This window comes from Balaenoptera acutorostrata, chromosome 18, assembly GCF_949987535.1.
Source record: "Balaenoptera acutorostrata chromosome 18, mBalAcu1.1, whole genome shotgun sequence".
Taxonomy (NCBI): Eukaryota; Metazoa; Chordata; class Mammalia; order Artiodactyla; family Balaenopteridae; genus Balaenoptera; species Balaenoptera acutorostrata.
In genome coordinates this window covers 68,189,440-68,204,883 of record NC_080081.1, presented here as the reverse complement: position 1 = coordinate 68,204,883, position 15,444 = coordinate 68,189,440, and the positions used below count along the sequence as shown (strand labels likewise).

Genomic DNA, 15,444 nt, shown 5'->3' with positions numbered 1-15,444 from the left:
TGTGTCTACACACAGCTGAGCACATCTTTAAGCGACAGAAAACATTATTTTCCGTGTTAAATTGTTTTGGTTCGCTCTGGGTGAACCCAAAGCTTAAGTTTTGCCAGTTCAGGTTTGAAAAAAAAAAAAAGGAGGGGAGGGGGTGAAAAAAATAGGAAAAAACCCACAAACCACCAAAAAAGACAAGCACCATACAGGTTCCAGGAATAATCATTCAAAAAACGAATAAGACAGTAATCCTACTCTAGAAGAGCTCATGAAAGATTTAAGATGAATTTACGGTGAAAATTTTCTGACCATTCAATCTAAAGATGAAGATACACTAGGTATAGGCAAAATGTGATGATGACTGTCTCTTGTCACTAAATTGAGGGGGATGGTGGAGAGGAAGGCTTAGTGAATTTAAACTAAGTGCTAAAAAACCCAATAACCACTTACAAACCAAACATTCTGACTGTATACAGAATTTACTAGAACCCTGAGAGAAAACCATTGTAATTATCGTCTTCATTTTACAGAATAAGGCTCTCAGAACTAGTGACTTTCCCATGATCACACAACTAGACTGGAACTCAGACCTCTCTTTTTAATATTAAGATTCTTTCTCCTAAATCTTACAACCTTCCAGACCACTCAATCCAACACCCATTTTTAGAGTTTTGAAAGCAAAACATTTAAAGTAAGGCCTCGATTCTGCTCAGACTAATAAAAATTTTTTTCTTAATTTTGACCTATTTTTACATCATGGTTATCACCCATCGTACACGGTACTCAATCTGACTCCGAAAATCGCGCTAATCACTTTCTATTGGGAGTCCTACCAGGGACTTCATTGTACGCAGCCCCTCCCTGGAGGTGGTTATCGGAGATGGCTTCCAGGGGCAGCTATTCGCCAAGCTTATTTCTGAAATCCCGAGAACGACGGCGAGGACCAGTAATCAATCCTAAACGTCTCCATCAATCCCACTGATTTCCCCGATCGACATGAGTCTCCTCCAACTGCTCAAGCATTTGTTTACAACTCAGACTTTACCTGAAAAACGCCCCAACGCCACAGCGCAGCGAACAGCCTTTATTCAATATGGACACCGAGAACCCCGCCCCCAAAGAAGCGCTACGCGCAATTCTTGCGAGTTTCCGGAAATACCTGTAACTGGAACCCAAGAGTCAAAACTAAGATGAAAAGCGTGGCTTGGCAGCACCGCGAGAGGCAACGGAGGGACCGCCGGGAGGGCGGCTGGCTCGACCCGGCCCACCGCGTCTCCGGGGACACCACCTTCCTCCCGCGGGCTCCGGACGCCGGAAGCGGCGAAAAGCCACTCGGGAAGCCGCTCGCTCACCTCTGACCCCACCCCGAATCTCGCGCGGCTACCCCGTCCCCCGCAGGCGCGCCGCAGCCCACCTGTGCGGGCCGCCGCCTCAGGATATCGCCGCTGGCTCGGCCAGAACGCGACGCGCCGACCTCGGCGCCGCGCTCGCTCCGCACGCCCCCTTGCCCGCGCGGCGCCACAGCCCCGCCGACCGCCTGTTACGGCGCCCGCGCTTCCGATTGGCGCGCTGGGCGGGCGACCGCGGGCGGAAGTGGTAGAGGTGGGAAGGCGGGGCCGCGGCCAGGAGGCTCGACGCCAGGATGCTCCCGCCTGGGGCTGGTCCCCGCGATGCCTTTCCTGAATAAGGCCCGGTGGTGGGGCGAGGCCCAGGAGCGCTTTCGGTGGCCCGGCATCCAGGTCCGTAAAACGAGAGGTAGCGTATGGCTCTTTGTGAGGTAGGGAGCCCTGTTGAATTTCTACAGTGAAAGAAACTTGGAACAAGTTTTCCTTGCTCAGCCCATCCTCATGAAAGGGAAAGACACCATTTCTGTATTTACTAGTGCAGGCCTTGCAGCCTATGATAGTCTATCAATCAAGTGCCAATGAATTTAATGCCGTAAAACAAAACACCTCACTGAAGAGTTGTAAAGATTCAGGAACGGAATAACCAGAGCACATTGCAATGTCTGATTGTAATTCTGCACCTTTAAACAACTTTGGTTGTTTGGTTATAAACTTTTAAAAAATGATTATTGAAGTGAAGCTCACAGAATGTGAAATGAAACATTTTTAAGTACACAATTCAGTAGCCTTCAGTACATTCACAGTGTCGTGCAACCACCAACCATACTGGTTCCAAAACATTTTCCTCACCCCTGTTAAGAAATTACACGTTATGCTTCCCTCTCCCAGACCCTAGCAGACCCCAATTGCTTTCAGACTTTAAGTATCTACCTAATCTGGGTATTTCACGTAAATGGAATATGTGACCTTTTTGCATCTGTCTGCATTCACATAACATAATGTTTTCCAGGTTCATCCACCTTATAGCAAGTATCAGGACTTCATTCTTTTTATGGCTAATATTGCATCTTATTTGTATGTATATACCCCAATTAATTCATACATCCAGCGATGGACATTTGGGTTGTTTACACCTTTGAGCTATTGTGAATAGTGCTGCTATGAATATTTGTGTCGAAGTATTGTTTTGAGTCCCTGTTTTCAACTCTTTCCGGTATATACTGTTAAAGAAACCTGGAATCTGACAGTAATTAAAGCGGTAAAAAAAAACAGGTTTTATTCAGGAACTATTGCAGTAGAGAGAAGAGACCTTAGTATAGAACTGGGTTCAATTACAAAAACAGCATAGACAAGTAAGGATTTATAGCCAAGGTGGGGCGGGGAAACTGGGTGGAAATTGCCTAAAAGGAAATATCAGGTGTAAGGGCTAAATTCTGGCCAAACCGACTTGAAAGGATTCTTAACTGAAGGCAGACCAGGATGATCAGCTATTAACGGTGGGGGGATGAAGAATCCGATCAGATATTGAGGGTGATCAGATACCCCGGTAGGGGTTCTCTCTAAACTGACCTAGCTGGATTCTTACTACAACTGGTTGATGCAGATCCCACAAGACCGATACTAAAGTAGAGACTAAGAGGGCTTAGAGGAGCCTGACTAAAGTTTAGTCAAGGAGAGAGTCTTTGTCAGTACCCAGGAATGGAACTGCTGGGTCATATGGTAATTCTGTGCTTAAATATTTGTGGAGTCAATAAACTGTTTTCCACAGTGGCTGAGACATTTTACATACTGATAGCAATGTATGGCAGTTCCAGTTTCTCCACATCCTCACCAAAACTTTTGTCTTGTTTTGTTTTTGATCATAGCCATTCTAGCGGGTATAAAATGGTATCTCATTGTGGTTTTGATTTGCAGTTCCCTGATGGCTAATGATATTAATTGAGAATCTTTTCATGTTCTTATTGGCCATTTGTATATATTCTTTGGAGAAATGTCTATTCAAGTCCTTTGCCCATTTTTAAATTGGGTTGTTTGTTTTTTTGTTAAGTTATGAGTTCTTTATATATTCTGGATACTAGACCCTTATCAGAGATATGATTTACAAATATTTTCTCACATTCTGTAGGTTGTCTTCACTTTCTTGCTAATGTTTTTTGATTTTCAAACTTAAATTTTTGGTGAAGTCTAATTTATCTATTTTTTTCTGTTGTGGATTGTGATTTTGGTGTCATATTTAAGAATCCATTGCCAAATCCAAGGTCATAAGGATTGTTGAAAACCATCTCTGCACTTCGTTTTACACAAAGCAGAAAGTGAGTTTATCACAAGGATTTCAACCTGCAAGCCAAGAAACTCAAGGCTATGGGAGCGACGAGTTCTGAGTTGCTCACAGACTAAAGAGTGTGTATAGGGTAAATGCAGAAGTAATTTGGCTTTTTCAGCTGATCCTTATTTGGATCAGGGTAGTTGTGTCAGGGAAACAAGGAAGTCCAAAGATAGCATGAGCAGACTTGGTCTTTGGGGATTGGCTGGCATCCTCTGCTGATTTCTGAGGAGGGCTGTAAATTCCTGCAACTTACATTAGGTAGGGTAAAGTTTCGTTTTTCTTTAGTGCACCTGTGTTGTCCAACTCCATTTTGTTCCCAATATAAGTGACTCCATTTTAGTTTTGGTTCTACAGAATTCACCCCTATATTCTTTTAAGAGTTTTATGGTTTTAGCTCTTATATTAAGTCATTAACCCATTTTGAGTTTATTTTTATATACATTCTGTGGTAGGCATTCCATTTCATTCTTTTGCATGTTGTCCCAGAATCATTTGTTGAAGAGAATATTCTTATCCACAATGAATGGACTTGACAACCTTGTCAAAAATCAATTTGCCATAGATGTATGGGTTTGTTTCTGGAGTATTACTTCTACTCTGTCCATCTATATGTCTGTCCTGTGCCAGCACCACACTGTAGCTTTGTACTAAGTTTTGAAATTGAGAAGTGTAAGTCCTCCAGTTTTGTTCTTTTCCAATATTGTTTTGGCTCTTCAGACCCCTTGCAATTTTATATGAGTTTGAGGATCAGCTTTTTCATTTTTGCAAAAAAGGCAACTGGGATTTTGATAGGGATTGCATTGAATTAATAGATCTCTTTGACAAGTATTGTTATCTTAAAATATTAAGTCCTCCAATCCGTGAACCTGATGTCTTTCCATTTATTTAAGTCTTCTTTAATGTTTTTTCGCAATATTTGTAGTTTCCAGTGTACAAGTCTTTCATCTCCTTAGTTAATTTATTCCCATCTATTTCATTTTTTTTTCTGAATGCTATCTTAGTCTGTTCGGGGCTGCTATAACAAAATCCCACAGACTGGGTGCCTTAAACAACAGAAATTTCTTTCTCACAGTTCTGGAGTCTGGGAAGTCCAAGATCAAGGTGCTGACAGATTTGGTTTCTGGTGAGAGTTGTCTTCCTGGCTTGTAGAGAACTGCCTTCTCCGGGTGTCCTCATGTGGTGGTGAGGGAGAGAAAGGCAGCTCTGGTGTCTCTTATTATAAAGATACTAGGCCCTCTTTCCAAAAACAATCACATTGGGGCATAGGGCTTTAACATGAATTTTGGGGGAACACAATTTAGTCCATAGTAAATGCAATTATAAATGGAATTTTTACTTAATTTCCTTTTTGGATTATTCATTGTTGATGTATTAAAAAAGAACTGATTTTTGAGTGTTGATCTTGCACTCTGAAAACTTGCCAAATTTGTTTATTAGTGCTAATACTTGTGTGTGGTGTGCGTGTGTGTGTTCTTTAAGGTTTCTTTATATAGGATCGTGTCATCTGTAAATTGAGGAAATTTTACTTATTCCTTACAGTTGGGATGCCTTTCATTTCCTTTCCTTGCCTAATTGCTCTGGGTAGAGTCATTCCTTCATTTTAAGGAATTGGCTCATGCAGTTGTAGAGGCTGGCAGGTGTGATCCATAGGGCAGGCTGGTAGGATGAAAACACCAGAGCACTTTGTAGTTTTAACAACGCCTGCCCTCAGGGGAAACTAGTAAACCAGAGCCTAATCTGCTGGTTTTATTAGGGCCTAGCTGACCTGGGGGAAAGGAGATCCCCAATTCCAGCCCACTGTAGCCATGTGTCTCACCTGTGGGTGGGGGAATCTGAGAAACACTTGTGAGGTTCACAGTTCGGGCACACAGGCTCACTAAAAGACTGAGACCTAATCCAAGGGCTGTAGACTGCTTCCCCTTCCCAAACCTTACCACCACATAACTAAAGGCCTATTTACAGCAGTTCCTTTTATCCAGTACATCATGTCTAGCTATCAAGAAAAAATTACAAGGCATACTAAAAGGCCAAAAATACAGTTTAAAGAGATAGAACAAGCATCACAACCAGACATAGCATGGATGTTGGAATTATCAGACTGGCAATTTAAAACTATGGTTAATGAGGTACAAACGGTTACGTATAAAATAAGCTACAAGAATATATTGTACAACACGGGAAATATAGACAACATTTTATAATAATTATAAATGAAGTATAACCTTTAAAAATTGTGAATCACTATATTGTACACCTTTAACATAATGTATATCAACTATACTTCAATAAAGAAATAAAACTATGATTAATATGCTAAGAGCTCTAATGGATAGACAGCATGCAAGAACAGATGGGCAATCTAAGAGAGATGAAAATCCTAAGAAAACTGAAAAGAAATGGTGTAGATAAAAAAAAAATGCAACAGAAATGAAGCATTCCTTTGATGGACCTATTAATAGACTGGACACAGCTGAGGAAATAATAACTAATGGTTGCCAAATAACCAACCATTAGGTGGAAGAGTGAAAGGGAACTTTATGAGGAATGGATCAGCCTGAAAACACCTGGTCAATCTTAACAATACAAAACGTGAGCTGATCAAGTATTATATGCCTCCTGATGTAGTGTATTTCATATTATTGCTATTTATGAATTATGTTCATAAAAACAGAAATAGAATCTGAATTGAATCAAGCCCCTAGGTCTAACTACCAGTTTACTTGAATAAAGAGGCACAGAGTAACTTGTTAAAGTGACAACATGATAATACAATCTGCCCAATACATAGTGTAGTAAACCGTAAGAAAACTGAATGTGAATTGGCTATGTGATATTAAGGAATTACTATTAACTGTTACAGGCTGAATTGTGCTGCCCCCCCCCCGCCGCCGCCCCAAATTAATATGTAGAAGCGGTAATGTCTAGTACCTCAAAATGTGATTGTATTTGAAGATAAGACCTTTAAAGAGGTGATTAAGTTAAATGAGGCTGTTAGGGTGGGCCCTAATTCAATATGACTGGTATCCTTAAAAGAAGAGATTAGGACACAGATTGAGAGAGAGACACTAGGGATGCCAGCACACAGAGAAAAGACCTTGTGAGGGTACAGCGAGAAGGGGCTATTTGCAAGCCAAGGAGAGAGGCCTCAGAGAAAACCAACCCTGCTCTCACTTTGATCTTGGATTTCAGCCTCCAGACGCAGAGAAAATTAATTTCTGTTGTTTAAATCCCCTAGTCTGGGGTATGTTGTTATGGCAGCCCTGGCAAACTAATACGATAACATTAGGTGGAATAGTGATTTTTTTTAGTTATGAGAATAAGAAAAATGGACTTTGTGTATTAGAGATGCAAAATATAGCATTTACAAGTAAATAAGTAAATAAAAGAAAAAGAAAAAATAAAATTCTGTTAGGATTTTAAATCCTATTTAAATTAATATGCCAAGTATAATTTTATACACAAACTCAATTACCTGTATATTTTATATTCCTTGAAAAAAAAGGAGATACCTTCAAACCTGTAATAAATGTTTAATATGTCCAAAAAATGTATTTCGAAGTTTAAGCTTTGGTGGATAAACGGTTGTCTAGAACAGTGCCTTAAAATTTTTTTATTAGTCTTTTAGGCTTAATTAAATAAAAATTTTAATAAGGTTGGGAGGTAAGAAAACAAGATTTGTCATATAAAAAAAATTCAGTACTATAAGATTTTTATTTAACCTCTTTATCCTACATCTGATAGCCTTTCTCCCACACTGAAAATGTTGGTCCCCAACTGCATCAAAATGGTGATTGTTTTGTCCCACATAACATTTGCAACCATCTCAGAATAGCAACACTAATGCTACCATCGACAGTATAATCACTGGAACATTTAAAGATTTTTATTGAAGGTTTTTTTTTGTCCTTAGACTATATACTACTGGAAATGCATATACAAATTATGAGTTTTTTAAGTCGTTTAAAATAATTTCTTTCTGGTTGGCTATGTCAACAACTTGATACACAGAAATACTTGTTTTTGCTTCTGTTTTTAGGAATTGAAACTTTTTTTAGTTCTTAGGAATTATTTTATAATTTATTTTAATAAGTATTTAAAATAATTGTATAGTTACAAGTAAAATCTATAAAATAAGATTAAACTCAGAAATTTTAGTTTCTATTCCAGTTCCTTCATCCTGTTCCTCCCTCCCTCAATTGGTAACCATTATATTTTAGGTTTTTGCTTTATTCTGCTATTTTAACATGGTATACAATATAATAGATATATATAAATACTTATATTTCCTGTTACTAATACTAATGGAAACTGGTAAATAAAGAGATAGAATTAAACATTTATCCTGTTTTTATAAATCGCTGTACCTCAAGGGATTCAGTTAACTCATGAGTGGAAATTTCTTTTTAAAGAAGAATAAAGGCTAATAAATGCAGAATTGATAGGATCAGATTTTCACCATTTTGAAACTCCAAATGAAATAATTTACCTAGTCATTGATTGGTTGCTAACATCACAAAAAGAGAAACTAGAAAGGAGTCTTGCAAAAAAGCAAAAAATCCAGTCATGCCTTTTTGTAGCTAACTAGTTATTTACAAAAAATAAAGAAGACAAAGGAACATGTTAAATGACATTAAAGGGATACAGTCAGCCAGATCCGGAATATAGGAAACTCTGCAGGACACATAACAGTGTTTCCTCACAAATATATCAAAAAGGAAAAGAGAGAGGAGTGGGAGAACCAACAAAGAAATTGTTGAAAGCAAACTATAAAAATTTGAAATAATATAGAAATTTGAACACTGATTACATATCCAAAAATATTAAGGAATTATTGCTATTTTTTTAGGTGTGATAATGGTACTGTGGCTTGTTTTTTTAAAAGAATCTTTATTCTTTAAAGATATATCTTGCAAGGATAAATACTGAAATGCCTATAGATGAAATGATACGTTTCAGATTTGCTTCCAAATAATTCATGGGGACAGGAGTGGGGGAAATGGGTGTGGGTTTAGGTAAATCAACATTAGCCATGAATTAGTCATTGTTGAAACTGGTGAATGGGAGGCCATTATACCCTTTTTTTGTACTTTTGTACATTTTTTGGAAACACCTACCAGCTGTGCGGGCCACACAGTGGCAACAGGAAGGCCCAACAGGCAGGGCTCTCTCTACTGCCTGTCTCCTCCTTGCTTAGCTACTTTCCATACTTTCAAAACACAGATCATGTCATATCCCCGCTGTTAAATTTTTTCATCGAGCCCCCAGGGTCCACAAAATAAATTCTGCATCCTTAATATGATAGTAAAGCCCTCAGCAGTCTGATTCCACCTATGTTTCCAGACTGAGTCTTCCACGATAAAACTCCTTTGACACACTGGTGTCTTATTAGCTATCTCGTGATGAAATATCATTTCTTTCTTTCTGTTTCTCTCTAGTGATGTTATTTTACTTTGCATTTTCCTCCTCAGTAACTTTTCTGCTGAATCTTATATTGCTTTATAGGCTACATAATGTTATCACTTCTGACACTTTCTGGGATTCCTCAGTTGGAATTAGTTTTTCTGATCTCTCATGTCCCCAAATGCTTTATTTTCATCAACATGGCCTTACAGTTCACTCAGCTTAACTAAACTTTAGACAGGCTTCTTCCCTCTAGGCTCATGACTTCCCTTTTCTTAGAGCATTTACTTCTGACAACTTGTAAATTCTTTCTCTGCCCCTTTGATGTGTAATTTTTTTTTTTTAGAATTGATTTTTTTGGGCTTCCCTGGTGGCGCAGTGGTTGAGAATCTGCCTGCCAATGCAGGGGACACGGGTTCGAGCCCTGGTCTGGGAAGATCCCACATGCCGCGGAGCAACTAGGCCCGTGAGCCACAATTACTGAGCCTGCGCGTCTGGAGCCTGTGCTCCGCAACAAGAGAGGCGGCGCTAATAAGAGGCCCGCGCACCGCGATGAGGAGTGGCCCCCGCTTGCCGCAACTAGAGAAAGCCCTCGCACAGAAACTAAGACCCAACACAGCCAAAAATAAATAAATAAATAAATAAATAAATAAACCCAAAGTTTAAAAAAAAAAAAAAAAATTGATTTTTTTAATGGCTTTAAAAAAATTGAAGTATAGTTTATTTACAATGTTGTGTTAGTTTCAAATGTACAGAAAAGTGATTCAGATATATATATATATGTATATATATTAGGTACACACATAGGTATCTATTCTTTTTCAGATTCTATTCCATTATAGGTTATTACCAGATATTAAATATAGTTCCCTGTGTTATACAGTAGGTCCTTGTTGTTTATCTATTTTATATATAGTAGTGTATATCTATTAATCCCAAACTCCTAATTTATCCCTCCCTCCCCTTCCCTTTTAGTAACCATAAGTTTGTTTTCTATGTCTGTGTGTCTATTTCTGCTTCGTAAATAAGTTCATTTGTGTATCAATTTTTATTCCACATATAATTGATATCATATGATATTTGTCTGTCTCTGATTTACTTCAATTAGTATGATAATCTCTAGGTTCATCCATGTTGCTGCAAATAGCATTATTTCATTATTTTTTATGGCTGAGTGATACTCCACTGTATATATTTACCATACCTTCTTTATCCATTCATCTGTCAACGGACATTTAGGTTGCTTCCATGTCTTGGCTATTATAAATGGTGCTGCTGTGAACATTGGGGTACATGTATCTTTCGAATTAGAGTTTTCGTCTTTTCCAAATATATGCTCAAAAGTGGGATTGGTGGATCATATGGCAACTCTATTTTTAGTTTTTTAAGGAACCTCCAGAGATGTAAATTAAAAAAAAAAAAAAAGCCTTTAACCTCCTCTCTCCCATAGCCATCCCTTTGAAATGTAATAATCAAGGAAGATATGCTCCCATCGCTCATTGTCTGCTGGGAGAGTAGGAGCCTAACCACCGTGGGTGCCTAGCTCCAGGTTGTAAAAGTACCCCCTGTCATGAAGATAAGAGAAAGTTTACTTTTCCTTTGGGTAAGGCCAGTTAACACAGGTGGTCTACAATGTCCTCACCCCAGCTCTTAAAACCTTTCCTACTATAAAATTCTTTGCTTCAAAGGACACAATCAACAGAGTGAAAAGGCAACTCATGGACTGGGAGAAAATATTTGCAAATCATATATCTGATAAGGTGTTAATATCTAGAATATATTAAGAACTCCTATGACCTGACAACAACAACAAAAAACAACTCGATTGAAAAATGGGCAGAGGAGGAGCTTCTGGTTTGGTGAAAGCATCCACATGCCAGGAAGGTAGGGCCACCCCAGTTCCTTGGGGACAGAAGCTCCTGCTCCTGGGACTCTTCCATACTTCATCCTGTGTACCTCTTCATCTGGTTGTTCATCTGTATCCTTTACAATATCCTTTATTAATAAACTAGTAAACGATTTTTTGGTGATTCCTATAAGCTTATTCTTCTGGATCATCATTTGTGTCATTTTATCAAGAAAGATTATTTCAAGGGCTTTTTGAATTATGAGAGCTAATAAGCTACGTAAGGGATTTTTTTGAAACACAAGAGAAGGCTGTTTGGAGAGAATGAGAGAATAAGATGAAGGTGATGGCAGGACCAGTGCCTAAGATGAGTTTGTAATAGTTTCTCAAGTTGCCTTGAAAGATATCTGCACTTTATTTCTGCTTTTATAAAAATTGGAAGTCAAACGAAGAATATAGTATGTGATAGATTGGTATGTTTTTCATTACTTGAGAACATGGACTATTTTCTCTCCTATATATATATATATTTTCCTCTCCTATATATTTAACTGTTTTGGCTTCGAATCTTCATAGTTCAATCAGTGTAACATTGAAGGAAGCCTCTTAGGTTTTACTGAAGACTCAGCCATGTTTTCTTTTTTATTGACTGCACTGGAACTAAATATATCTTGACAGAGAAAACACACTGCTTGCCACCATTTGAAGTACCCACTGCCCATGGACATAATTGTCCATCAACCCTATAGAGATCTGTAAATTTATTTGGAAGGCCTGCAAATGAGATTCATCCAATGATAAATTCTCCTAAGAAGAAGCTGGAGAAAACACTGAAAACAAATATACTTCTCTTATCACCTACCTTAGCATCCACTGTGGCTAGTTCCATGATAGAAAACAAAGGAAAATATTTTATGACAAGTGGCAACATTTCTGACTGATTTTTAGCTGTACCCTTAACAGGGAATAGATGTGTGTGACGTGCAATTATTCAACTGTTACTCTGTGTGTGTGTGTGTGTGTGTGTGTGTGTGTATAATACTGAGAAGTTCATATCCTAATATACTACATTTTAAAGTTTTAAATGATGTCATCAAGACTCTGTGTTGTACACCTACAGAGCCAACACGCATGTCATAAATATTGCTATGAATGCTAGTAACCAGCTACATGTTGGGTAAATGCATTTAGGTTTAGAAATAACAAATTATTGGGCCATTTTCTATATTTCTTTCTTTTTTTTTTTTTATGTTTTTATTTTTATTTTTGGCTGTGTTGGGTCTCCGTTTCTGCGCGAGGGCCCTCTCTAGTTGCGGTGAGCGGGTGCCACCCTTCATCACGGTGCGCAGGCCTCTCACTGTCGCGGCCTCTCTTGTTGCGGAGCACAGGCTCCAGACGCGCAGGCTCAGTAGTTGTGGCCCACGGGCCAAGCTGCTCCGCGGCATGTGGGATCTTCCCAGACCAGGGCTCGAACCCGTGTCCCCTGCATTGGCAGGCAGACTCTCAACCACTGCGCCACCAGGGAAGCCCTGCTATATTTCTAATTGAAAGGCTTGGGGGAATGTATAAATACTCTAAACTCTTACTTGCTGTGGAAAAATTTTACTCATCACTGAATTATTACTTGGCCTTTGAAAATCATTATTATTTGGCTCCCTTGGAGAGATGGATAATTTACCTAATATGGACAAGTACTTTCCTCCCAAGAGGGAGTAGTTTTACTAGCCTGTGCCTCAGAAGATTAGAAATATCTGGTTTCTTTTAGCTGGCACTGGTTTCAGGAGAGTGTGTCTGACTTCCTCCCAAGGATGATCCTGATAAAGAAAGAAAGCAATGGAACAGAAAGCAGGAATGGAAAACAGAGTTACACAGCAGGCCCCAGTGCAGAATTTGACTTTCTGTCTCTGCCGCTTTCTTCCTTTCCTCAGGCAAACTTATTGAACCAGTACTAGTCAAACTCTGAAGATCTCAAGGACTTGCTCTGGTTCGTGCTTGCATCTCTAATGCCTACTGAAATCTGAGTGCTTACTGTTCATTCATTCATTCAAGAACTATTTATTGAGAGCCTATAATATACCAGGCATGGTTCTAGCTGCTGGCAATGTTAATACTGACCAAATAGCCAAAAATCCATGTTCTCATAGAAATATATCCTAGTGGGAAAAGACAGACAATCAAAAAATAAGTAAGAAGAACAGATAGTATGTTAGATGTATCACTGTCCTCCAGGCAAATATCACCAGGAACACACCTGTAGTTGAACAACTTGGGTTTATTGTTGCAGTGAGGGAGAACTATCACCACAGGGAACTATGGGGGAGCTCAGTAAGAGGGTGTTAAAAAGAACCTATCATAGGATTTAGGCCTTGGCTGGATAACTTTGGGGAGGTTCTAATAAGTAGAGATTTTATTTGGATTGCATGTTGTCAGAAAGCAGGGACAATTTTATAATTGTGTCCTTGCCTGTTGTTGACATTCTGTGAGATTGTTTATGGCCAACAGGAGAACACCATGGCCTAGCTGTGAATATCAGGCCAATTTCCAGATTTCAGGGATTTTTGCTTTCTCAGATGGTAAGTGCCCTGAAGAAAAAAAAAAAAAATCAGGGAGAAGAGATAGGGAGTTCTGGATGGTGCTAGGTGGAGTGGTTTTGATTTACAAAAGGATAGTCAACAAAAGACTCCATGAGTAATTAACATGTGTGCAAAGATCTGAAGAAGGTGAGGAGGGTGAACCCACAAGTGAAAGGTGGGGAAATGAATAGAGGGGAGAGGGCAAATTCTTGACACATTCCAGGAACTGTAAGGAAACCATGGGACTAAATGGTTAGTTAACAAAGATAAGAGAAATGACCCAAACTAAGGTATTGCTGCTAGATACAGAGTGCCTAACCAGTTTATCCAGCACTGAGTGGAGTTCAAACTGACTTTAGCAGGTCCTGGGTCAAGACTGGAGCACTTTTTGGTATGCTAATTAGGGGTATTGATCCAGGATTGGGTAAATCTAGACCGGATTATTTTAAAAAGCAGGTTTAGGCAGACTTTATCTCTCCAGCATTGTCTAAGAGCAGTTTCTCAAACAGGTGATGAGCTTTGTGCTGACACAGAGCATTCAAACATTTGCTAAATGCTTTAACTCCAGTCATGGGACCTCCCTAAACAGATTCCACATAGAGAACCTGAAATCATCTTAAAATGTGTGTTGCATGAGAACAAATTCTGAGTTATGAAAATGCTTCTTCTAATTTGTAACTAGACAAGCTCTCTCATAACAATACTTTAAACATTTACTGTGTAAATTTTCACACGTTAATCTCATTGAACATTTTAACTGCCTTAAGAAATAGGGTAGGAATCTTTCCATTTATATGTGGTTGAACCATATGAAATTGCTATATTTTACCATTTTTAACCTACAAAAATGGCAGTTACATTTGGTCCTACCTAAAAGGTGAGGAAATTGGAGAAGTTAAGAAAGGCAAAGGAGAGTTAGTGGTAGAGTTTCACAACTCCTATACTTACGTCTCCAGCCTAGATTACTCCCCTGGACTCCATACTCATCCACATCTCCTCTTGAACATCTATCTAGTAAGCTTCAAATTTAACATGGTAAAAACTGCTCCAATCAAAAGACATAGAATGGCTAAATGAATTTTTAAAAAGTATATGCTCTTTCACTTTAGCTTTAAGAATGTGTACAGACTGAAAGTGAAGGGATGAAAAAAAGATATTCCATGCAAATAGACACCAAAAAAAAAAAAAAAAAAGCAGGCTTAGTTATATTTATATCAGACAAACAGACAAAATAGAGTTTAAGCCAGAGTCTAATAACAGGCAAAGAAGGTCATTATATAATGAAAAAGGGGTCATTCCAAGACAATATAACATTTGTAAATATATACCCAACATGGGAGCACCTAATTATATATAGCAAATATTAACAGACATGAAGAGAGAAATAGATAGCCATACAGTAATAGTAGAGAACTTCAATACCCCACTTTCAACAATGGATAGATCTTGTAGGTAGCAAATCAGTATGGAAACATTGGTCCTAAACTACATGTTATATCAGATGAACTTAACAAACATATACAGAAATATGAACTTAACAGACATATACAGACCATTCCATCCGAAAGAAGCAGAATACACATTCTTCTCAAGCACACATGGAATATTCTCTAGGATAGATCACATGTTTGGCCACAAAATAAGTCTTAATACATTTAAGAGATTGAACTCATATCAAGCATCTTTTATGAAATCAGAAATCAATTATTAGAAAACTGGAGAATTTATGTGGAGATTAAACAACATGCTTCTGAATAACCATTGGGTCAAAGAAATCAAAAGGGCAGTCAAAAAATATTTTGAGACAAATGAAAATGGAAAAGCAACATACCAAAACTTATGGGATACAGCACAAGCAGTTGTAAGCGGTAAGTTTATAGGAATAAACACCTACATTAAGATGCAAGAAAGATCTCAGATTAAAAAAATTTACTGTATACCTCAAAGGACTAGGAAAAAAATCTA

At 38.5% G+C, this 15,444-nt stretch overlaps 1 protein-coding gene and 1 long non-coding RNA gene across 22 annotated transcripts in view; one reads left to right on the top strand and one right to left on the bottom strand.

Moving 5' to 3' along the window:
- Positions 1–1,476, bottom strand: part of SUPT20H (SPT20 homolog, SAGA complex component) — a 39,509-nt gene extending 38,033 nt beyond the window's left edge. For 11 of the 17 annotated variants that reach the window (XM_057532641.1, XM_057532651.1, XM_028161732.2 and 8 more), the window contains exon 1: positions 1,034–1,314. The gene's annotated coding sequence lies outside the window, so the exon portion shown is untranslated. Of the gene's footprint in view, positions 1–1,033; positions 1,315–1,402 lie in introns of those variants that run through there. The other 6 variants (XM_057532643.1, XM_057532649.1, XM_007193649.2 and 3 more) reach the window with 3 other exon arrangements.
- A 115-nt stretch (positions 1,477–1,591) lies between these two features.
- LOC103018088 (uncharacterized) overlaps positions 1,592–15,444 on the top strand; it is a 547,177-nt gene continuing 533,324 nt past the window's right edge. For all 5 annotated transcript variants that reach the window (XR_009005908.1, XR_009005909.1, XR_452113.2 and 2 more), the window contains exon 1: positions 1,592–1,727. This is a non-coding gene — a long non-coding RNA (uncharacterized LOC103018088). The remainder of the gene's footprint in view (positions 1,728–15,444) is intronic.